At 41.5% G+C, this 25,562-nt stretch overlaps 1 long non-coding RNA gene across 4 annotated transcripts in view; it reads left to right on the top strand.

The window, feature by feature from the left end:
• Nucleotides 1–25,562, top strand: part of LOC143835306 (uncharacterized) — a 148,994-nt gene that overhangs the window by 21,077 nt on the left and 102,355 nt on the right. For all 4 annotated transcript variants that reach the window (XR_013230076.1, XR_013230077.1, XR_013230078.1 and 1 more), the window contains exon 5: nucleotides 690–787. This is a non-coding gene — a long non-coding RNA (uncharacterized LOC143835306). The remainder of the gene's footprint in view (nucleotides 1–689; nucleotides 788–25,562) is intronic.

The raw sequence follows: 25,562 nt of genomic DNA on the forward strand, positions 1-25,562 counted from the left end.
AGTTGGATGGGAGGTGGCCAGGGACAGCCTACCTGATTGGCTATTCATTGAACGGATGGCCAATCAGGTAGGCAATGAGTTCTGACTCCTCCCACAACCCCAGTCATGTTCTATTTATGTTACAGACATTTAATAAAATGTGGAGCAAAAAAAAATCAGTATGAATAGTTTGGGCATCAAAGGATCTAAGCTACAATCCTCAATTCTTTTAAAATCCATTGGTTTGATTGTCTCAAGACTAATGTTCCCAAGAATCCTGTCCTTTATATTTAACTTGTTCACAATCAATAGCAGTAGAACAAAGATTATCCCCCCCACACCATAAATTATTAATTTACTATAGGGTGAAAGAAATTGATGTTTTGTTGTCTGGGTGATGAAGTGGAATAAGTAGAGTTCCTGCTTGGTTATCAGCAAGGGCAATCCTCAGGCCTATGTGGTTAACCAATAATCCTTTATAAAAACCAGGTACACTTAGACAATTCAGAAAGTCCCTAAAGGACTAAATGTCATTCAGTACAGTGTTTGGTCTCTAATTGCATTGTTGGTGACATTTGTGGTCTCTGTGCTGCTAAAGGAGCCGTTTTTTTTCCTTTCATAGTTTTAAATTACACCAGAAAAAAATCAATATAGTTGGATTCTTTTTTTTCTTTTGCAACAGTTCATTTAAACCTTTTTATTTCCTACAGAACTACCTGTTAGGGGCCCAACTTCAGGGAAACCATTAATACTAAATTGATGCTCTCATGAAGACTGCTTGTCCAACAGCTGATGGTATCATCTAATGGTTAGTCTATGTACTTTGCTATTTGTGTCTGTATGTGTGCAATAAGTAGACCTTGGGGTCCCATTGCTCGTATACTGAACTCATGTCTTCCTTCAGTGTAATGACAATTTTCGGCATCTGCTACAGTTTTCAGGCACCCCAAATGCAACATTCAGTGGCATGAATGACACTTTGCCCTGAACTTTCATTGCAAGAAGAATGGTTCCATAATTCTTCTATATTGCTATGGATATAGTGAGTAATCAAGAACATAATGTATCGGGAAGTTCTCTTGAACAAGATCCTCTGAAATACGCAGAAAACGTATGACAGAATTTCTTTTATATATTTCAGAGGAGCTTGCACAGCTTTCCTTTCTGGATTGGGATATTGCCCAATGGCCTTTGTGGGTTTTGTGGCTGGGGAAAGAGTAGTGAGCAGCCATGTGGTCTCTGGCCACATGGTTCAGCACAGGGGTGGTGCCTTGCAGTGGTGGGAGGATGAGCCCATCAGTAGGGCTCTTGTCCTTTTGGGTAGGGACTGGTGGGCAGCCCTGAGGCTTAGACTTATTCCCCTTGGCTATAAAAGCTGCACCATCACTGGAATTTTGTCCCAGTTTTTTCCTGCATTTTTTTCTCAACCCCAAATCTATCATATAGCTTTCTAATGTTCCTGTTCGTTGTCAAGTTGAATACTTGAGATCGTACTAATCTGCCAGGCATTTCCCCCCATTTCTTGATCTATTATGAGTTCTTTTCCCATTATGCCACATCAGACTATTACATGACCCAAGTGATTGAACTCACCAGCAATTTACTTTTAAAGCATGACACTAGGAGTTACAAATGAAATCAGGAGTCACATTATTTGCCCCCCAAAAGCAGTGTTGATAGCATCAATTGATTGAGATAAGAAGTTTGTAATGGATACTATTAACAATTACCCATAAGATCTGTATTAGCCAGATCTGTTCTAGATTGTGTACTGCCTCGGAATACAACACTGTAGATGGTTTGAATCAGTGGTGTTGCTGGTTGAAAGTCTACATTTGCTCCAATACTTTTTTCTGCACACAATAAATGTGGTTTATTTTTGTTTGCTGAATGTAGGCGGTATATTCTGGCCCCTCCACATGACGTCGCCTACATCCAGCATCTGGGTTTTTGCCTAATTGGAAGTTTCACCTTGCTTTCATGAATTACTTCTATAACTAAACTTCTACCAGGTCGTGTCCTAATGGATTTACATTTGTATTTGCATATTACAAAGGTTTGAATTCCAGTTGTCATTGGAGTTGCAGAGAATTTTAAATGTAAATGCCATCAGGAGAAGAGCCTACTTGATCAGACCAGTGGTCCATCGAGTCCAGTAGCCTATTTTACAACATACCAGGCCAACTATGGAGTGCAAATAGTGCATAGAGGTTGTATTCCTTGTTCAGTCAAAGAATTCTTCATCTCATGGCTCATGTCTTCCCCTCTGTTATCAATGCAGATTAACAGTGGCTTTCTTCTTCTTCTTTTTTTTTTTGGTGGGGGGTGGGAATCTGTTGCTGTCTATTGCCACATATGCATTAAATTTTTCCACCACTTGACTTTTCTCTTTAATTCGGTAGTTACAGTGTATCTTAATACATAATTATTCCCTCTTGGGGGCTGAGTTTTCATTGGTCTGCAAATATCACTGTGTATCACTTATAGGGGGGGTCACTGTGCTTGACTTGTGCCATGCTGCTTGTTCAAGCTAGGTCCTGTCCCCTTAGCTCTCACACAGGACACACACCTGTCTTCAGCAGGACAACGGCTCATTTGCATGCCTTTAGTTAAATTCTGGCTTTCAAACAAATGACAAGTGACATCATTGACCGCAAAGCCAGCAAAACAGATGTCTTCTGCCAGGCCTGTGGTTGAGGCCAGAGACAATAGTGAAAATCTAGCCTCCCTGCCCAAAACATCAGTCCTCTCAGAACATCAGCTAACCTGTCAGCCCTCTTACCACCTGTCTGGGTTTATATCACCCCTTTCATCAGAAAGAGAGGCAGGGGCTTTAGAAGGATCTATTTTAATCATTGACAGTTCACAGATTAGATTAGAATAGAATCATAGAATCATAGAGTTGGAAGAGGCCATACAGGCCATCTAGTCCAACCCCCTGCTCAATGCAGGATTAGCCCTAAGCATCCTAAAGCATCCAAGAAAAGTGTGTATCCAACCTTTGCTCACTGGCAGTCTTCAAGCAAAGGTTGGATACACACTTTTCTTGGATGCTTTAGGATGCTTTGGGCTGATCCTGCGTTGAGCAGGGGGTTGGACTAGATGGCCTGTATGGCCCCTTCCAACTCTATGATTATATGATTCTATGATTCTATTCTAATCTAATCTGTGAACTGTCAATGATTTTATTGTTTATATTGAATTAATACTGGTTTACATATACGTTGTTACCCTCCCTGAGTCTTTGGAGAATGGCTGTTATACGATATTTAATTGCAACTGGAATTGTGAATGAGGATCTGTGCATTCTTGAGGCTTGTATGCAGAAAACAAACCTTGCAAAACAATGTAGATACCTGCAACATACTTTGGATGAAGGTCAGCTCCTAAATGACACATTGGACACTGAAGGTGCTTACCTTGACCCGTGCCTGCTTTTGATACATTAGAGGCCTCAAATAGTTTTATCTGGCCTTCTGATCCACAGAACTGATTAAGGTCCATAGTGTCCTGAGTATATAATATTTTATGTTAGGGAGATAGCTGTATATAATACTTCTTGGTATGCATGCTGTTTTTATTTGATGCCTGGCCATTGATAAAGGTGGCAATACCAATACACATCTGGTCAATGGAGATATTAGTATGCATTGATTTCATTGCTCTGGGTTTTAAATAAATATTCATACTAAATTTTAAAACGGTGTTCTAACCTAAAGAGGTTTAAGTACGTTTCCCTTACTTTGACCTTTTTAGGTTCTTGACACAAAGATTACTCCAGGCTGAGATTACTCCAAACTGGAATTTGGGATCCAGGGATATTGTTGTTGTTGTTGTCGTCATCATCATCATCATCATCATTGCACAAATTCTGATTCACAGTTCCAGTTGCAATTAAATCTTTTATCTGTCTTTCTTCATGCTCTTACAGCTCTTCATGCTAACTTTGGAGTATAAATGAGGACCTCTCTGGCTTCTCCATTTGATAGCTTGCTTGTTATTGTCCTGAAGCCAACCCCTTCAACCATTACAGGGTGTTCATCTGCAACACTTAATTTCGCTTCCTTTTGCTCATCTAATGTTTTTTAAAAATCTGTGTGAGCACACATATTGCGTGCAGTCTCCATAGCTTTTTGTAGCTCCTATTGATAATATAAACCATTTCTTTATTCGCTGCAGTTTAACTTCAATATTTGCCTATTTTGTGTCCCCCCCCCCTGAAAAAGGTTTTTCACTGGTATATATTAGAAGTTTCTCTTAATGCAGCTTTGCTTCTCACAGAAGTGGCAAATTTTCTCATCTTTTGTTATTTATATTCAAAGCCATTTGGTTAGTCCCTGCTCTCCTTAATTCATATCCATCATATTTCTCCTTAAATTGATTGATAATGCTTTGGAGTGACAAATCAGACTCAATTTGGGACACTGTATTTTTGTGTGATTCTGGCAGGCTGATTAAAATTATCACATGCATATAGTCATCTGCAATTTTTCTTTTACTACACTTCCTAGTTGCCCACCTAATTCCAGCATCTTGTCAAGGTGCTGCCAGAGATTCCCACCTTGCTGCATTTTTATTCTAAACAACATTTCTGAAGATACAGCTGGCTGTTTGAGGAGGATTTTACATGCAGTCTTTCCAACTCTGCCCGAACAACCTTAGCTATTGGCATCTTAATGACTCTTAATACCTGTGTGTCTGTTAAACCAGTGAAAATAGCACCTCTTACTTGATCATTTTTTGGTGTTCCAAGCTGTCTGTTGCTTTGCTGAGCCTTCAGTCTCAGTAATAGTTCACATGTATTCTTTCTCTCCAAATTGGATAGTTGCTTTCTGTGAGCCTGTCAATCAAGTAACCATGCAGTGCACCACAGGATGTTACCATCTTTGTTCTTGGCTGCTCATGTTCACCTGTATATCATTTCTCTTTCTAAGGATCCCCTACCTCTGTCAATCCTCCACTTTCCTCACAAGACCCTCCATTACTGCCCTACTCTCATTCTCAAGTTCCAGCTCACTTCCACTAATATTTTTCCAAGAATTTATTATACCATCCCTTTGGGATATCATTCTTGATCTGGAGGCTCAGCAGCTCCTGCTAACTCCCCCCTCCCCCCCTGGAAGTTAGCTTAAAAGTTGCCCTTTGAGAGTGTTAGTTGCTTTGATCTCTTTTTGTTCACGTGAAACTTATCTTTTTTTGTACAGGTTCACTTTGTCCTAGAAAGGCCCCTCATGCCTAACAATTCTAAACCTGTCCTCTAATTTGAAGAACAGGATTTGATTCCCCACTCCTCCACAAGGGACCAGCTGGTGACCTTGGACCAGTCACAATTCTCTCAAAGAGCGATCTCATCCCCACCTGCCTCACAGGGTGTCTGCTGTAGGGAGAGGAAAGGAAGGTGATTGTAAGCCACTTTAAGATGCCTTCAGGTAATAAAAAGAGGGGTGCAAGAAACCAGATTCTCTGACATCACATTTTCACTCACACATTGAAACCCTAATCTGTGCCTGTTTAGCTCGCCCTGTGTATTGGACAAGTAGCACTTCTAAGGACAGTCCCTTGAAAGTCCTGGTCTTTAACCTATTGCCTAGCAACTTAAATTCTTTCTCTAGGAACACACAAGTGCATTTATCAATGCCATTTGGTGCTAACATTCACTGACTGCTGCCTCTTCCAGTGTAGTAGCTATCAGCATATCTAAGGAACACATGCTGTCCATAGCCTTCACAGGCAGAAAACCAGTCACCATGTGGTCAAAATGCTTGTTACAGGTCTCAATTTCTATATTCCTAATGATCAAATATCTTACTGCCAAAAGCCAAAGCCTCCCCCTCCCAGTCTTAGAGGAATATCCCCTAAGGGTGTACATTCAGCTAATCCTAACAACAACAACAACAAAACCCAAAATACCTCATCTGTTTTTTTCACATATTAAGTGAGTCAGAATTTTTTTGCTTTTTTTTTTTGGCTATCCAGAATGGTCAACATCAAAAACCCCCAAATATGGCCCACCAGATAGCTGCAGTTGAAGTGCATTTAAAGGGTTCTCATTACCTTTAAATACCTTCGACATGAACTGTCAGCTTGGAGACAGCCCTTTAAATGACTTCAGAATTCATATGCCACTATGGCAGTATGCAAAAGGAATTTAAATTTTAAAGGGACTACATTCTCTTTAAAGTTTAAATGCCTTTCCTACCCTCCATTGGAAACAATGGAGGATGGGAACACCTTATTTAGGAGTCCATTGAATTAACCCCCTGGTCCAATCTTTTTCAAACTTGGGGATTTTTTTAAGGAGAGGCACCAACAGCTATGCTGCCCATGTGATGCCTCTACATCAGTGGTCCCCAACCTTTTTTAGGCTGGGGACCGGCAGGGCAACTGCCCCGCCACGAAAGTGCCGCGCATGCGCAATTTCAGCTGCGCATGGCGCATGTGCGCATGCACGGCCCTGATTCCCTCCCCCCCTCCCGCAGTAAGAAGCTTCCCGGGCCTCAAGCTTGCGGCCTGGGAAGTTTTTTACTACGGGGGGGCGGGGAGAGGGAACCGCGGCCCGGCGCCATGGCCTTCGCAGCCTGGTGCCGGGCCGCGGACCGCAGGTTGGGGACCACTGTTCTACATGAAAAAACACCACCCCCTTTAGTTAGCTCATACAACCACATAAAGGTCAGCACTCCCCCCTTCTTTAGGAATATGCTGTAAATCTTGTTCTAAAACTGCTCTATTGTTAGTCTTAGCATTTTATTATTATTTATTTATTGGATTTAAATTTAAACATCTATTGGTATCTACTTATTTAAGAATCTTTGTGATCTGACTTGAGTGTTTTAAGAAAGAAAACCATAAATAAAAAAGATACCATCAGTGAGAAGTAATCAGCTTATAGCATTATGTTTTCTTGATTCATATTAAATGTCATTAATCTGTGACAGTTATTTGGTCCAGCAATTGCATAACTACATGCTACATTTTGAGAGTACCATCATGCTATGGCTTGATCAGTCATGATAAGTTTATGATGTGCATCTTAGTTCCTAATATTGTGAGATAGGTGAAAGGAAATTATGTAAAAGGAACAAGAAATTAAAACATTTTCATATATTCCATCTTTAAGGTGATATAGCTAATGCTCGTGGGAATAAAATAATTTGTGAATTCACTATTAAAATTATATTATTTTTAAGTAAATAGAAATTTCCAAGTCAATCCAGTTGTCAGGACTTTCTTGGCCACCAAAAAACTATACATCCTGTACAGGTACTCTCAATTACATCAAGACCCTACATTCTGCCCATGTCATTTTCTAGTCCAGAGCAACAATCTATTGCATTGGAACTTTACATTTTAGAGATAAGCTGTAAAAAGTTTGGGCAGGCACCCAAAAATACAGTGTAGAAAACTATCACAAGTAACAAGACCTTCTGAAATGTTAATCAAAGAGTAACCTTATATTGATTGTGGCCTAGAAATGCCTGGATAAGAAATACCCAATTTCAGGACTGCCCGTAATTTCATATTTTTATATTATTTTGTGAATAATAGCTTTTCTCTGTATTTTATGTCTCAGCAACTGTCATTCAGAGTCATATCAGTTTTACAACCTACACCGTGTCTGCTGACACTCTTTATTTATCCACAATTGAGCTGTAGCTTATTACTGCAGACATTCTCTGAACACATAGTTTACCTACATATATTCAGTTAAGAATCTGATCTTTTGAATACGTGGATTTTTTTTGTTTGTTTACATCAAACTGGTCCTGTCATACCCAAATATTTTTTTCAGTTAGATAACATTTCACCAAGTCCAGACTTGCCAATCTCAGAGTTCCTTTTCCTTGTCACTGTGAAGAATCATGACTGCACAGCCATTAAAAAAAAAATCCAGTAAAATTTCTCATGATATAGCTGTCTTGTCATTTATATTAGTTTCTTTCCAAAGTCAAATATTGTCAAATTATAGGAGAATAAATTAATTGATATGAGGAAATACATTCAGATGGGGTTTTAATATTTTGTGTGTGTGCGTCTGTGTATGTGCGCGCGCGTGCATTAAGTGTCATCAATTTGCTTCTAATTTTGGTGGTCCAATATATTAGTGATCTCTAAAACATTCTGTAATTGATAGACTTGCTCAGATCTTGCAAAATTAAGGCCATGGCTTAATTGATTGGGTCATTCCATTTCATGTTGTGTCTTTTCCTGCTGCCTTCCAATTTTTCCTAGCGTTATTTTCCTAGCATTTTCGTATAATGTTAAAAATATGATAGCCTCAATTTAGTAATTTCAGCTTCTAGGTGGAATTCAAACTTGATTTGATCCAATACCCACTTTTTTGTGTTATTTATGTAGGCAAAAACAAAAATCCGGAAAGAAGTAGAGGGCTATATTATACAACCATCTACTGCAGCCTTTCTCAATTTTTTATTACCATTGAGCATCCCTTGACACATTCTTAAGACACACCCAGAAGGGGTGTGATCATGCAGAACATGGTTGGGAAGCATAGCTGTATACATGTCTACCTGGGGCCCTTCCCCTTCCTACCCCCTCCAAGCCCATCATTGGCAACTTGGGGAAGGCGGGAAGTCGACATATGGTCACCCAATAAATGTTTAACAAATTATATATATATATAATAATATATATAACAAATGATATATATAACAAATAATATATATAACTCATTCCTCATTGCACCACTGTAGCAGCCATGTTTGAGGGGAGTGGAAGGAACTGTGGTCCTTTTGAACTCTTTGAATACAATCCTCTTACATAGGTCAAGTGACCAAGAAGAATACTATAGTCCCCTGCTGTTATTTCATGTGAGTAAAATGTCATTTGGACAAGGCATGCCTTACCCTCCATAATTTCACTTCCATGCCACTGTGCCGCCACTTGCTAAAGATATTGTGAGGGGCAGTATATAAATCAAATGAATAAAATAAAAAAATAAAGATACGCAGTCATTCACTTTTTTAAAAAAGTATTAAACTCAGGGCAGTTCACAACAACAGGATAAAACAATGAGACAATTAAACAGCATAAAATCACAAAAATTAACAAAGAATATTTGTCAAGGCTTGATGGGGCATACCCCAGTTGCATGTCAAATGATAACACAAAGCTCTTTCCAAATTGAAAATAATTGCTTGGGGAGTGCCCCTAACCATCCTATCCCTTGCTACTCTAGTTTTCATCTTGAAGGGAGCTTTTAATGTAGGAAAGCTTTTATTTAATTGTGAGCAGAAGTAATCAGGTAATTTGGAAGAGTATTATATTTTTAATAGTTATAGAATTTTATACATTTGTTTGGTGGTGTGGTGCATGTTAGTCGGGTAGCCTTTTCGGTTCATGGTAAACGCAAATGTGGCTCTCCATAAATCATGGCATGAGAACCACTTATTTTTTGAGGTTTAGTTTGGAGTTTTGTACATACTTGTAGTGTCTTTCAACTGCTGCATTTTATATTTTATCAAGTAACTAGCAAGAAAGCCCATTGCAACTAGGAATATAATGGGCGCTAGGACCCAGGGCAGTTGCAGATCTCTGTTTCTCTTTTACTCCCTCTCGTTGCGTGTCTCACAGTGTGCCTTCCAGCAGGAGGCATATCAGGTAATCAGGGCTGGTTTGTAGGAGGGAAGCAGGACTGGTGTGCAGTTTGGAGCAGTTCTCTGTCTGTCTGTCTGTCTCTCTCTCTCTCTCTCTCCCTCCATCGCAGCAGGGGTGGCTCTCTCTGTGTTTCTCTCTCCGTGGCAGCAGGAGCCATAGCAGGTAATTAGGGCTCATTCTTAGGAGGGAAGTAGGGGTGGTCAGCAGCTTGGGGCAGCTCTCTCTGTGTCGCTCTTTGCCTCCCTCGCAGCAGGAGTGATAGGAGGGAATGAGGGCTCATGTTTGGTCTGGCAGGGCTGTGTGTGTCTTTCTCTGGCACGTCTGAGAGGAATGTGGCTAGAATCCAGGGAGGGAAGGCAGGAGCTGTAGGGGCAGGGCCAATCAGGGTGCAGCCCGGATACATTCTACCCCTCAGGCTGTTTTACAAATATATAGAGGAACCATGGATAAGGATGTGAGAACTGGCATTTAATCCAGTACTTCATATGTAACTTCTAAACAGCAGCATACAGTGGACTGGAGGAACAAACTTTTGGGGTGGCCTTGTACATAGCCAAATAATCTTGCACTTCTTTGTGAAGCGGTTTGTGCTGTAAGCAAATCCTGTTTCTTCTGGCGAGTTCATGTTTAAGATAACTCACCATATATCAAGATTCCTCCAGAACTCTCCGGAACTGCACCTAGGCTTCTTATACCTAGTTGCAGAGATCTGGACTGGTAAATGCCATCTAGAGAATTGCAGTTTATGCTGATGCTGGCTAGATGGATAAAGTGGATTACAAGAAATATATAGGGATTATAGAGTGTGTGGAGCATGGCAAATGGATAAAGAAGGAACAGGTGATTGACAGAATGACTAGAGGGCAACAAGGAACCAGGGGAGATAAGTGTGAGACAAAGATGAAATAATTTGAGGACTTTTGTGGAAAGATTAAAGTATGGAAAGCCTGGTGCTTTCCTTTTGTATGTATTTGTATCCAGATTTGCCACTTGTGAGATTCTGTCCCTGTGCTTTCTCGGAGACAGTCTGAGATAGAATGTGGCAAAGTTTGCTTTAGGCTATTGAAACTCTGCATTTTGCCTCAGGGCCCCAAATGGCCTCTGGATAAATTATAGTGATCCTGTAGGGACTTAAACAATTTACTTACAATACAGAGTCTATCTCACAAATAAGGAAAGAGAGGGAGAAGAACCATTCATTTTATTTTTCAATTGTGCCTAATAATTAGCAATGACACCTGTTTTCCACTACTATTCCAGCAGCTGGCAGAAGAGAAATAAAATAAAAACCACCATTAGCTACATCACTTCCATGGGAAGTCTACTCTAGGAATTGCTGGCAACTGTTTCAAATAATTCCTAGAGCAGTTTGATGTTTCCTCCAGAAATGATGTGCTACTGCAGGTTAATGACACCCCATCATATCCCTACCCCCCTCCCAATTCATACCTGGGTTTTTTGTTTGTTGGTTGGTTGGTTGGTTTTTTACTACCTCAGCTACAAGTAGTACATTCTGGGAACTTCAAATGTGGAATTTCATGATGGGGAAACAAGAGTCTAGATGTGGGATTACAGGCCCTGCAGAACTGTGTTAGCTCCATCAGGGCCCTCAGCTCTCCTGGGAGCTCATTCCACCAGGATGGGGCCAGGAATGCCCTAGTCCTGGTTGAGGCCAGGCATATGCTTCCTTAGGGCCAAAAGCTTCATGCCCACAGCGTGAAGTGTTCTGCTGGGGGCATAAGCAGGCAAGAAGTCCCTCAGATAGGCAGAGTCCAAGCCACGAATGGTCTTAAAGATCAAAACCAGGACCTTGAAATTGATCTGGGCCAAGACTGGCAGCCAATGTAGCTGCCTCAGCACTGGCTGGACATGAATCCTCCAAGATGTGTTTGTGAGGACTCTAGCACCCACATTCTGTACCAGCTGACGTTTCTGGGTCAGGGTCAAGGATAAGGGCAGGCCAGTGTAGACTGAGTTACAGAAGTTCAATCTAGAGGTGACCGTCTCATGGATCACAGTAGCCAAGCAGTCTGGAGGCAGATAGAGCAGGAGGTGTGGTTGCTAGGACGCTGGTCGGCATCCATGCCTCTCCTCCCCCCCCCATGCCACGGCGCTGGCTGCGTTGAGCGTGAACAGACGCCTTGGACACCAAAGTGCCCAACCCTAATGCATAGTTCTTGTGCTCCACCGATGTAAAGTGTGTTGAGGCAGAACTTGACAAGTAAAGGAGTTTGCAATCCATGTGACAGATCCGGGGCTATGATGCTATCACAATAGAATACTGGATAAGTAATGGGGCTTCATCATGTCATCATGTCAAAAACTCACGCAAGGTGTATAAAACAGCTGGAGTAGAGAATATGAAGGCAAAGTTGAAACAATGTGTTCAAACATGAACTGCACAGTGGCAAGTGTGTAAAATGTGAATGGCTACTCTATTTACCAGCCCAAGACCTTTTGTACTGCTTTGTGTGTTCAAGAAAGAATCTCCCTTTGCTACATCGGGGTTCAGTGACTGGAAGCACAGCAATGTTATTGTAGAACATGAAAATGGAGAACATCGGAAGTGCATGATGGCATCTCTAAACCCCGCCCCGCGAATAAATAAAGGAGTAAGGGCTCTGTGGGAGGAGTTAGGGCGGGACCCGTCCGGGATAAAAACTCGGAGAGGGCCAATCAGGTGCCGCGAAGTGGCTCCTGATTGGCCCTCTCCGAGAGCCACTCAGGGGCCAAGTGGCCAATTGGGAGGTGTGCGTAGCGTGCCTCCCTATTGGCCACTTGGCTCGCCCCGGACTCCTCACCCACACTCCGTCCCCATATGGTTCGTTGCCGTTAAAGGAGCAGGGCGGCCGCGTCGAAGACCATTGCCCTTCCCTCCCCATTTCGACTCCCCACTGCAAACCCCGCCGCCCTGCACCCGCCACATGAACGGACCGCCACGCGAACATGGCCCAGGTAAGGCCGACCCACCGTTCTCCTGGCTTCTGCCCGGCCCGGGAGCTCCTTTGCGACTCCGAAGGAGCGCCCTGGCCTGGCAGAAGCCTCGCCCGCCCACCCTTGCCGTTCTCCCGGCTTCTGCTGGGCCCAGGTGCTCCTTCGTGGCAGCGAAGAAGCGCCCGGGCCCGCCAGAAGCCTCGTCCACCCTCCGCCGCCCTTTTCCCGCCTTCTCCCAGGCCCAGGCGCTCCTTTGCGGAGGTACGCCTGGGCCCGGCAGAAGCCTCTCCCTCCCTCTGCCGCCGTTTTCCAGCTTCAGCCGGGCCCAGCCGCTCCTTCGCAGCCGTGACGGAGCGCCTGGGCCCACTGCCGTTTCCAGGCTTCTGCCGGGCCCAGGCGCTTCCGCGCGGCCGCGAGGGTGCACCTGGCCCCGGAAGAAGCCACCAACCTTCTTAGGCTTCTGCCGGGGCCCGGATTCACCTAGGCCTGGCAGAAGTCCACCCAACACACACACACACTGCTCTTCCCCCTGCCCAACCCACCTCACCTCTCCCTTAACCCTCCCTTCCCGACCCACACACATGCACACACACACCTTTTACCCACAGAAATGCACGCACTCACACACTGCCATCTCCCTCCCACTTCCCCCCTCCCAACCCGCCCCTTCACATATACCCCTCTCCCATCCCATTCTATCTACCTCCCTGCCTGCCTTCTTCCCTTCCTTCCTTCTTTCTTTCCTCCCTTTCTCCATCTCCTTCTTCTCTCTCTGTCTCTCCCTCTCACTTACTTCCTCTCTTAATTCCTTGATCCCTTCCTGTTCTTCTCCATTCTATCCATCCCTGCAAAATCCTCTTCCCCTCCTTTCTCCCTCTCACTCCTCCTCCCCTCTTCTACCTTCCTTCGCGACATTCTTTCTCCCCACGCGCTAGCGCCCGCTGTATTTCCCTTCACAGCAGGCTTTATTTCTAGTATTTGATAAGGCATAATAAAACTGGAAGTGTAGATTCTTTTTTACTTGAGCAACATTGCTCAGAGCAGGAATATTGGCAAATTGTTGACACATGTGGTTTCTGTAATTCGCTTTCTTGCCTCCAGGGCTTTGCCCTTTTGTGGAGAAAATCAGATCATTGGGTCAGCAAAAAATGGCAACTATTTAGGAATACTAGAACTGCTGAGTGAATCTGACCCATTCTTGGAAGAACATCGCAAAATGTATGGAAACCTTGGAAAAGGGAATCTGTCATATTTATCTGCAAATATTTGCGAGGAATTTATTGAATTAATGGGAGAACAGGTTCTTTGTACTATTCTGGAAGAAGTAAAAGAGTCAAAGTATCGTTCAATTAGATTCTGCAGACATCTCACATGCAGATCAGCCAACATTTACTGTCTGATACATTAAAGGCTGTGAGCCTGTGGAACGTTTCTTGATGTTCATCCCCATCTTTTCTCATGGAGCAAAAGATCTAACAGATACTGTTCTGTATTTTCTTAATGAGAACAAAATTCCACTTTCAAACTGCTGTGGTCAGTCATACGATAATGCCTCAAATATGTCTGGACCATATACTGGATTGCAAGTGCGGATTCCTCAACTCAGTGTGCTGGACACAGCCTGAACTTGGTGGGAGTAAAAGCACCAGAGTGTTGCCTACAGACTGTAAAATTCTTTGAGTTTGTTCAGCATCTGTATTCATTTTTTGCTGGTTCTACTCATCACTGGCATCTTTAGGAAAATACTTTGTGGTCAAGCATCTGTCCTTGGTTCTATGTGCTGTTAGTGATCCTTGGTTCTATGTGCTGTTAGTTCGGTATCGTTTTAAAGAAGTTTTTATTCTGTTTTTAATTGTGCACCATAATAAATAATTAACAAGTTTTACATTATTTTTATTGTTCAGCTCAACTTTTGAGTTTCTACCTGTTAAGGTTGGGTTTTGTTCCTTTTTTGGTTTAGCAAGCATCTGTCCGACACACGATGGTCAGCACATTTTGATGCTGTTCATGCTCTGTATGAGGGTTTTGCGAAAATAAAGCTAGAGCAAAGGGCATGGGTCTGCCTTGCTACTTTGCACCAGATAGTTTGGCACAGTTTGGTTTCCCCTATGCTGCCCTGCTAGGAGGGCTGTTTTGCCATCTTGGGTTGTTGTAATTGTAATTATTGGGGTTTTAATGGGTATTTTATGGGGTTTTATTGTCTGGATAGTTTTTTGTAACCCTCTGCAAGCTGGTCTCTGAGAGCGGCAGGATATAAATCCAATAAATAAATAAAACATGCACTGGATTCTCTATCAGCTGACAATGAACAGCAAGTGAATACAAGGCGAGAGGCAGAAGGATTGAGCAAAAAAATGGAAAACCTGGAAATAATCTTTCTCGCAATTCTTTGGAATAACATGGTAGAAAGGATGAACAAAACAAGGTCCTGCAATCAAGGGATGTGAATATCCTTGTTGCCACGAATCTTCTTGAGTCTATGAAAACCTTCCCTCAGGAAACTAGAGACTAAATTAATGAATGTGAATTCAAAGCCAGGAGTATGTGTCCAGATACAGATGACAATGATGGGGAATGAAAGCCAAGTGTGTGTCTTAGTAGATATGGATCAGCAGAAGAGCAACTTCTCAGTACCAAAAAAGTTCAAGGTGGAAACTTTCCCCCCTATTCTGGACACTCTAGTCTTTGAACTGGCAAAATGTGCAAAGTTTCACGGATTGGAAATCTGTTTTCTTTCCTCAGTGAATTGAAAATCATGGCTTCTGATGCACTAAAGAAAAAGTGTGAACATCTGGCTGATATGTATCACAAAGACCTGAATTATGATGACCTTTTAAGTTAATGTGAGCATCTCAAGCACTACATGGCTCTTGATGAAAATTGTGAGACTCTCCCTGCACTGTACGGAAAAATAATTTTGGTCAATTTGAAATCTGTATTTCCAAATGTTTAAATTGCATTCAGAGTGTTCATGTGCATGATGGTGACCAACTGTATGGAAGAACGTTCTGTTTCAAGACTGAAACTTATTAAAAAATCTGCTTTGTAGCACAATGGGGCAGCATCATTTGAACTGGCTTTCCCTTCTGAGCATGGAAAATGACATCCTGAAGACCATTGACTTCAAGCCAATAATAAAGCCATTCTCTGAAAAGAAATGACACAAATGCTTGTTATAATAATAAGTTCATAGTAATTTCATACTGTGCCATCTAATCTGTGGGGCTTACTGAGTATTATTGTGTTTTTCAAGCCTTGCGTATTGTTCAAATGTTTATCATGTTGATTAGTTGCTGCTGTACAGCATGTTTTTAATGCTGTAACACCAGTTTTGTTGAAGGGCCAATAAAATAAATATATGTTTAATATTATCGACCATTTACTTTTTATTCCTGTGAGTGGTTGTCGTAGGGGCCCCAGTGCACTGGTTTGCCTAGGGGTCCATAATGCTGTTAAGATGGCCTGGCTCCTCCCTGCATGAGGATGCAGATTAGAGACCCCCAAGAAAAGGATTTCTTCTGTGAGTTAAAGGCTTCAATCGTAACCTCCCACTTTGTTTGCACTTGTTACTTCTACTAGTGGAAGAAGGGAGAGGAATTTTTTGCCCATTTCTCCCTGTGCAGTTCCTCTGACCCACTTTTACATGGGTGAGTGGGAAGGAAGCAGGAAAGTAGTCAACTATGAAGTACAGCTTCTCTCACACATCATGGGCTCCAATATATACTGTCTTTCAGGAAAGTTTAGAGGAAAGTGGAAAGCAGCATGTGAACACTGATTTGCTCAATATTTTCAGTAGAACCATTCCAAATACTTGATTTAAAAGTATACTGTTTCTTTTCTTTTTCTTTTTGCAAGCATTTAAAGGTGCTACTTACAGTTTGCAAATAAACTGCAATTTGAGCCAAGGAACCCACCAACCGTTAGTGTGACTTTCTTGTCAGTATGGCATTTTATCTTTGTGCAGTGAATAAAACCTTGATCTGGAGCACTGAAATCTGGTTATCATCATGCACAGCAGAATGCAACTGAGCCAAACTGAGTACCACACAATATTAGCGAGGCTTCCTTCCAGGCTATGGGATGAATTAATGTGATGAAGCCAGGAAAGCCTGGAGGCAGAAGCAATCTTCTCTATGAGCTAGATTTGTCAAAGAAGCTTAGCTTTCATTTACACAGGGCATTTGGTGCTCGGGCTCCCTGGGTCAGCAAAATGTCACATGCACATGTTACATAAAAAGGCAATTATGTCAAATGTATCTTCGGACTCAAATACGCTGCTTTTTTTCCATTACATACCTAAAAACCAATTGCGAGTTAGGTTAGCTCATGACACAAAAATATATTCTGTACCTGTTTTAAAAATAGATGCCTGTAGGGCAAAACCCTTGGAAGCACCTCAGGGATTTGCATACCTCACCCTCTGCAAGTCCCTCCTGATTGCATTAACAATTCTAGCAACCATTTGTGTCAGCAAGTGCTCTTTTAATGCCAAAAGTCATGTACGAATGTATTTAGGAGCAAATAATGAAACACAGAAACGCGCTCTTTTCAATATTCATCCAGCACATTATTAAAACCTTAGAAACGGCACTGAATTAGATTAAATTGGTTTCTTAAAATTAGAACTCTGCCAAATTTACTTCACTCTGTAATGAACTCGGCAAATTATCCAAATTTACACAAATATGTCTGGGGGCCAATTTTCTTGTTGTGATCCTCCAGATTTCAATGTGAGACTTTTGGATTCCAATTTTGCATATTAAAAAATTGCACGGGTTTTTAATTATACAAACCATGGCTATTCAAAAGTTGACTTTATATGCTGGCAATTGTAATTGCCACTAAAGATGGACAAATTCTGGTTTGTCTGACAGCAGCCCTTGAACTAAAGAAGGATTGTTTTTTATATCTCACTTTTCTCTACCAGAAAGAGTCTCAAAGCATCTTGCAATCACCTTCCCTTCCTCTCACCACAGCAGGCACCCTGTGAGGTAAGTGGAGTACTCTGATATTATGGTCCTGTGTGAATAGATGACCCATATCTACTAAGACCCACACCGGTCACCCAGCTTGCTGCATGTGGGGGAACGGAGAATCAAACCCAGCTTGTCAGATTAGAAGCTGCTGCTCCTAACCACTACACCAGACTGACCCCAAACGTAGATATAATTTCTCCAAACCAAACCAGCCAGTTTGGATCCCCCTTTCTCCTGGCTGTGGCTTGCCTAGGAAGGGTTAAAGTGTTGTCAGCCATTTAACCTGTCCATTTTGCTTCCCTCACAGTGAAGCAGGGGGGAATGAAACTGGTGTGTTTGATGGCCCACAGCCATTTAAACCTAACAGCTGATGTGCAGACCCACTCCGCTGTTAGTTTTAAATAGCTACAATGAAAAGTGGGACACTTTGTAGTTATACACTCAGCAGAAAAGTAAGCCTGTCCCTTAGGCTTACAATAAAGTAACATATGTCTTTGCAATAAATAAAGCTATGCAAATTGAAAAACTTGTCTCTTTGTTTTTCTTTTCATTTAATATGAAGGTTCCAACCCAAACGGTCTCTAGATGTGTCCCGTTTTCAAACTTTTCCTCAGTGGTTGTCCTCTCATTATTAGATCGGTATAAGTGATTCCAAATAGGAATGTATAACACTTTAATTATGCAAAATAATTCTTAATATATAATCTGGCCAACGGCTCCATATCGTATGGAGATGCTTGTCTACAGAGGTTTACTTTTCTGCTCAGTTTTAAATAGCTGGCAGCCATTTCACCCGTTTTGCTTCCTCACCACTGGGGGGAAGTGAAACCAACTGGTGAAAGGGTTCACAACCATATCTGCCTAACAGTGGGACAGGTGTGCAAAAAGCCCGCACAATTTCTTGCTGGGAGAAATCTACATTGAGCCAGTGGGGAGATTAAAGAAGAGGGATTTTTTTGGGGGGTGGCAGGCAGGGAGGAAAGGAAAGGAAAAGATAAGATAAGAGGTTGGAGGCAACCCTTGTTTTTCTGCCTACGTAGAATTCTGACAGCTGTAGCAGCAGTGATTTTTGCCAGTTGCCTATCCCTCCTTGTGTTTCTCCTTCCACTTTGCCCCTGCACCACTCTCACCCAGAAACTGCATTTAAGTATCTTAGAAAGAAGAAGGGGAAAGTTGCATTCATTAGCTCTGCTGCACTGACAGTATTTTGGAACCAGCCCAAGGACAATAAAGAACAAACATTGCCAAGTTCTCCTCAGTTTTGATCCCTGTTCATTGACTCATTTCTCAAGCGTGTTGCTTCACAGATATGTTATCCCTGTCAGCGTCCTGAGCTGACGTCCTGCAAGTTGCCCAGAGTGAGATAAGTGAAACTTAGCCAAAGACTAAGGTAGGTTTGTTTTCTGTTTAAAGTAATAATAATAATTTTAAAAATCAGACTTACAAGGTACCGATGGTGCAGTCATTAGAGTTACACCCTTCTAAGCCTATTGATTTCAGAGGAGTTTAAAAGGTATAACTCTGGATTTGTGGAACATAGCTGAATTCATGTACATGTTCCATATGAATTGCCATCATGGGATGGTTGTGGAAATGGCCACATAGTAGGTGTCATAGCGTCACACTTGCAGCTCATCCAGTGCAGGCTCCATTGAGTGCAGCTAAAATGGTCATCTATAAGGAATGTTTCCCAGGTAGGATGTGTGGCAAAGCCAGGAAGAATCTTCACATTATTTTTTCATAGTGAATCTCACTAGATTACTATTCACGATTCACAGTGACTTTACCCAGAACGCACCTGTTTGTTTGTTGAAATTACTTCTGAGCTTAGGGAAAATGTTAAGCCTTCTAGCATTAAAATAAAAACATTATCGTTATGAGCCATTTAATATCTAGGGCCTTTTCGCACAGGGATCTTTGTTGCAAATTGTTTGCGGAATGAAAAATCGCCATTTAAAATAGTGGAATTCGTCGTTATGCATACCTGCCTTTGTAGTGGAATCAGTTGCGTTTTTTAGCGTTTCCCACAGGCTTCCGGTCTCGGCAGAAATCGCTAGAAAGGAAGCGCTATTGCCAAGCTCGTCCCGCCCCTGGCCGTCAAGCAGCCAATGGGCAGCCGTTAGCATGCTCCCAAACAGCCCCTTTCCCTTTAAGAAAGGTTTTTAAAAAAAAACAAACGACCCATAGCAACGAATCTAGGTAGATTCGTTGCTACGGAGAGACCCATCCAGCTGCCTAATGTGAGCTGTCGTTTGATTGTATGATCGTTTGCACGCTGCCTCGAGTGATAAAAAAAAAATCCCCCCCCCCTCTCACGGGCTCGATTTTCGGCTGAATTTATTTGTAAAAAATAAAGGGACTTTATTTCAGCAAACGGGCTTTTCAGTGGTTTGTGCTTAGTGACTAAAAGTGAAGGACTGAAGCCAGGGAAGCCTCTAAACAGAAAGAGGCTCGCCGGTGCGTTTATCCCCGCTCGCTCGGAGAAAAAAAAATGGCGATCGCTTCGCCGGATGTTTGGAGGAGAGAGCCAGGGGGAGGGACTTTGAAGAACCAGCAACAATGGTAACGCACAGGTCTTTAGCGCTACTGTTGCAGATTGGTTGCAGGAGTGTATCGCTATCCGGAGGGTGAATCCACTTTTCTGGATTCCCCTGAAAGCGCCACAACGAAGCGCTTTTTGCTGATTGGTTTCAGGATTGTTGCAGATTGTCTACGACGTCGTGGGTTATGGCAAATTAGTAGCGTTTCCAAATAGCAACCATTCTGCTACTTTGAAGCCGTGCGAAATGGCCCCTAGAAACATCTTCTCAAGACCCCGTATATATATTTATGCCCTTTTGTTTCTTATCATTATCAGTCTTTTTGTTTCCTTCATGAGTTTTGTGTGTGTGTATGTGTTTGTTTCTTGTGTGCCATATTTGCATTCTTTATACCCAACTGACACAGAAGTAATTTGTCATTATCGGGCTTTTTGTTTCCTTCATTTGGGGGGGGGGGGCGGGGGGAGCCTGTTTGTTTCTTTGGTAGCATTTTTACATTCCTTACGCACAACTGACAGAAAAGTAATTTCTGAAAAATGTGTAAATTTAATGAGGAAATTTTGATGTGAGGAAACAGTAAGCAGCATGAAAACGAAGTCAGGTGTCAGTTCATATGAGAGAGAAGGAAGGCTGCCTGGGGCATTTTCAAGCTGAAATGCTTGTCCAGCCTGCTAGATAAGATCCTCCTCTCAAGACTATTTGAGCCTGTCTTTCAGAGATGAGGCAGGTAAGGACCAGAGTCAGAACTTTTTCAGTGGTGGTGCCTCACATTTATAATGCCCTCCCTCTTGAGGCTCACCTATCATCTACCTACTCTATTATCCTTTATGCACCAGGCCCAAACATTGTTTCGTTACCCAGGTTTTTAACTGAAGAGCTTTATCTCTTAGGTGTTCTGTGGGCTGTTTTAGGGTTGGGGATGCTTTTGTCTATATCATTTTAGGCTGCCGAATGTGTGTTTTATGGTGTTTTAACTAATGTCCTGGTTTCTGGTTAGTAGTGTCATCTTTTATTTTTAACAGTTTGGATTTTTCAGTGGTTGTGTTTTAATTGTAAGGTACCTCAACCAGGTTTCTGGCAGACAAATTTCACAGATAAACAGTAGGGCCCATTCTGCACACATAGGATAATGCACTTTCAGTTGGCAGCTGGATTTTCCTGTGTGGAACTTCTAAAGTGCATTGAAAGTGCATTATCTATTGTGTGCAGAATAGGCCTAGGACTGCAAAATTTAATAATATTCCTAAGGAGGAATAAACTGACATCAGTGATCTCAGTTTCACTCTTCAGCATTCCCAGCTAAAAGAATCCAGTGATATGACCATCCCATCACCAAGAACTTGGAAAGTCACTGGCAGTCATAATGGACAATATTGACCTTAGTAGACCAGTCATGGGGCATGTATTCAAAGGGGTAAGCCAGCTTCTACATCAGCCTTTTTCAATTTTTTTACCATTGAGAAAACCCTGAAACTCCAGAAGAGGTCCAACAGTGCTGAATATGATTGGGAAGCATAGCTGTATACATACCACCCTTCGAACCCCCTCCAAGCCCATCAGTGGACATTTTGGGATGGGGGGGACCAGATAGACCATATATGGTCATATCACCCAATAATAGTTTAAAATATATACAAAACTAACTACCTCCCATCCATTCAAGAAGCCCTTCCAGGGCTGCCAAGAAACCTCCGGGCTTCACAAACCTCCGGCTTTCTCTTGGTTGAGAAAGCCTGCTATACATCATGGCCTTGGCTTTTGAGTGGCATTTCTTCAAATTCTAGCACATGCAAATAGTTACCATCATTTTGTTTTAGATTATGATTAATGCTGAACAATCAATGCAGCTTAAAGCTGTGGATGCAGGTAATCTATAGTCAGGACATTGAGTGCTGTGGCTTTTCTTCAGTAATGAGAACGTTCCCATTAGATATTGCAGTCCCGCTTGGTAATAATATAATTAGTGGATGTGATTTCAGAAGAAATAGGATAAAAATAAAGTGGGTACATTAATATTCCATTATTAATTCAGCCTTTAGTGAGCACCATATTGCAAACAGTCTGAACTTGTGCAAAAGAGGAGTGTTAGTAATTTAAAAGGCCTCTTCTCTGAGACTTTCAACCAGCTTCTATTTGCTGTTAAACAAGTGTTAGGAAAAAATGCAATTCTCATGGAGACTTAGTGATTTTTTTTTTAATATCCTTGCAGCTATTTCCTTGAATCTTTCTGTAATACTGATAGTACTTTAGCTCATATGGTCATGATTGTAGTTAATAACAGAAAACAAAATAAATGCATTTATAAGATAAATGCTGTCCATTCCATACTATCAAAAAGTAAACCTTCCAGTTATTATTTTTTTGCAAAGCATCTTGTGAATATGAAGGAGGAAGAGAATCAGCACTGAAAGAGAATGAAGCTAGATTTGAAACTATAGTCAGAGCCTTCCTTCAAAAAAATGTAGAACTGCATGGTAGAATGCAATTGTTATTCAAGAGCATTGTGTGTGCTGTGTCTGTGCATTTCCCTTGTGTGTTACTTACGTCCTATAACATTCAGAAGCCTACCTAGAACAGGAGAAAAGAGGAGGTGTGTAAAGCCATCTTGAACACTGAGTTAGTCTTAAAATTCTTTGTGCTTCCCTTGAAATTCACTGATTGCTTCATAGTCCCAATTGGTAATCCCATGAGAGATTTCCCTAATATTTCCCTATATTTGAAATTTGCTGGCAATTTGAGCATGCTGAAATACTCACAGATGTTTTACTGAAACAGTCTGCCTTGCCGAAAATTCTTGAACATTTTGCCGAAACTAAAACTTCCTGCAATTGGGCTCCAGGTGAAATAAAGAATTGCCCTCGCTAGTTCTAAACAGCTCTAAAGGATTTGAATATTCTAGATTTACTAGATAGCTGTAGGGCTGTAAATTCCAGTTTAATTCAGGGAGGAGACTCAAAACGGTGACAGAGCAGTAGCAGCATTGTTAGAGACTCTCCCATGTATTTTCTTTCTAATTAGCCCTTGGAGCTTGTTTGGATTGCTTGTTTTATCATCAATGCTATCTGATGTATTCTGAGAGTTTCCAACCAAGCTAGGGACTCAAGTATACAAGACAGCTGTAGCATGCACCTACAAAAAATGATAGCTATACCTGTCTGGCAGTCTGGTTGCATATGAACAGGATTCTAAATAACAATCAGCTCCCATGGTCCACTGCTCCTTTCGTAGAAACCTTGATGAAGTGAAGTCTATTCTTGTGTGGCCCCAGCTTTCTTCCTATTGCCACCAAGCTGGGCAAAAGAACTACAACTTTTGTACTGCAACCCTCTGAAGGCAGTCAGCAAGAGATATCTGACCTGTTCCTGGCCTGTACAGCTTGGGGTCTGACAAGCCAAATGCAGTCCATTATCATACCTTGCCCACTGCTTCATAACCCCCTTCCCATTTTCCTCAACTTGTGGATCTCTTACTGAACTGTTTGTTTTGTTTTTCTGAAACTGAGAGGAATGTTTCAGAAGCGGTATGTAATATGGAAGTATGGCTGCTTGTTCAAAGAAGAAGGAGGTAAAACATCTCTGATTTTTTGGACCCTGGTTCTTGAAAGTTTATCACTATTGGAAGCAGACTTACTTGGAAGAGTGGTTAATCCCCTTCCCCAAGAATTTGAATTAATCTTTATGAAACACTTGGCTTCTTTCAAAGTTCTTATGCTTCACTTGCAAAAAAGAATTATTTAATCTTAGAACAAAGTTTGAGTCAAGTGGCACCTTTAAGGCCAACAATTTTTTATTTAAGTTATAAACTTTTGTGTGTATGAAAGCTTATGCCTTCAATAAAATTTTGTTGAAGGTGCCACTGGACTCAAAGTTTGTTCTGCTTCAGACCAGCACAGCTACCCTCTTGAATCTATCTTTAATCTTCATTTGAAAAGATTTTTTAAAATTAAATTTTCATTCATATTTAAATGAAGCTCTGGTGAAGTGATCTGGGGCATGTTCTAACTAGATTAGGCAGGAAAACTGAGATTCAGTTTCCAAAATAAAAATTTTAAATGCAGAAGACATATTTTAATCAACGAAGTCATGAAATCTCAAGTCACTGCAAATAATTTAGTGATGTTTTAAATTTTCCCAGTGGGCTCCAAGACTGAATGCTGTGAGTAATCTATATGTATATTTGGAGCAAGGGACAGGAGGAATTTCTTATTTTCTCTCCAAGCACAGGTCATCATTTGCATTCCAGAAATTGATAAATAAGTATAAATCAGTAAGAATGTGCAAAAATCAATTAACTAAACAAACCATGCATAGAAGCTCACAGATGGAAATCCAAAAGATTGCTGATGCAGTCAGCTGTATCTTTAGCAATGTTTCCTGGAGATAAGAAAAGTTATTTAACATACCGTACATTATCCAAAAGAGAGAGAGAAAAAAAAAACAGAGAGGTAAAGTAAGGTTGCTGTCAGGACAAATCAGAGAACTGTGATTTGTAATTACTCTTGTACGTTCTGATTAGTGAAAAGTATAGCACTTCATTGTATTAACACCTGCAATAATGCATGGTACAAGCTTTTCAAATGCATTTAGAAAAATTTAATTAGAGAAGCAATTATGATGCTGAATAGCTTGCATATGCTACCTTGTTTCTAAACTTTTGAAAAATTGTTTGAACAGTATTTTCAAATTTGCAGTAACTAGGGATGGGCACAAACCACATTTTTGCAGTTTGGTTCATAGTTGAACCATGAACCAAACCATTAACTGATATGCCAGTTTTTAAACTGAACCAGTTCATATCAGCTTGTGAGCCATTTAACTCCTTGCTTCCTGCTCCCCGTGACTTTTTTTTTAAGTGACGTTGCCTGGCTGAAATGTACAAAATGGATGTCAGTTGGACTGTGAGCTTGCATAGAGCTTTTAACCACTGACTCTTTCTCCCCATTCAGAATAGCAGTGCATATCTGCAGGATAACAGGACTCCTCACAATGTTACTAATGTCATCAATGCTTCTTCCTTCCCTCTCACCTGGCAGAATTCAGTTAGGGAAATCACTAACAGCCTGCCACACCTAGAGACCATCCTGTGCCACAATTTAGAGGTTGTCAAGAAACCGTTTATACTTTTAGTCTTATCCAGATAATGCAATCATGGCCTTGTCTCCTTTCTTGTGAAAGGAATTCATTAAGGATCCACCCAGGGCAATCACAGGTATTGTTCCCACTTTGAGACACATCCACAGTTCCACCAAAGGTTTTGTTTCAAGCCAGACAAGATCATCATAAGTTTTATAGTTCCTTGATTATACACACATAATTACTTGAAGTACATTGTATTGGGGGCTACAGACCTCAACCTTTGCCAGAATATGCAAATCTTACTATTTAAAGCACACACCAGAACCAGCTTGTACATATTTTCCAGAGATCCTAGTTTCTCCCACGGACATCTTCATGTAGAGCCAGTGGCTATACTTTATTCTCTCCCCCATAAATTACAGAGCTGTTAACCATTGACTCTC

The sequence above is a fragment of the Paroedura picta genome, chromosome 4 (genome assembly GCF_049243985.1).
Source record: "Paroedura picta isolate Pp20150507F chromosome 4, Ppicta_v3.0, whole genome shotgun sequence".
In the NCBI taxonomy this organism is placed as follows: Eukaryota; Metazoa; Chordata; class Lepidosauria; order Squamata; family Gekkonidae; genus Paroedura; species Paroedura picta.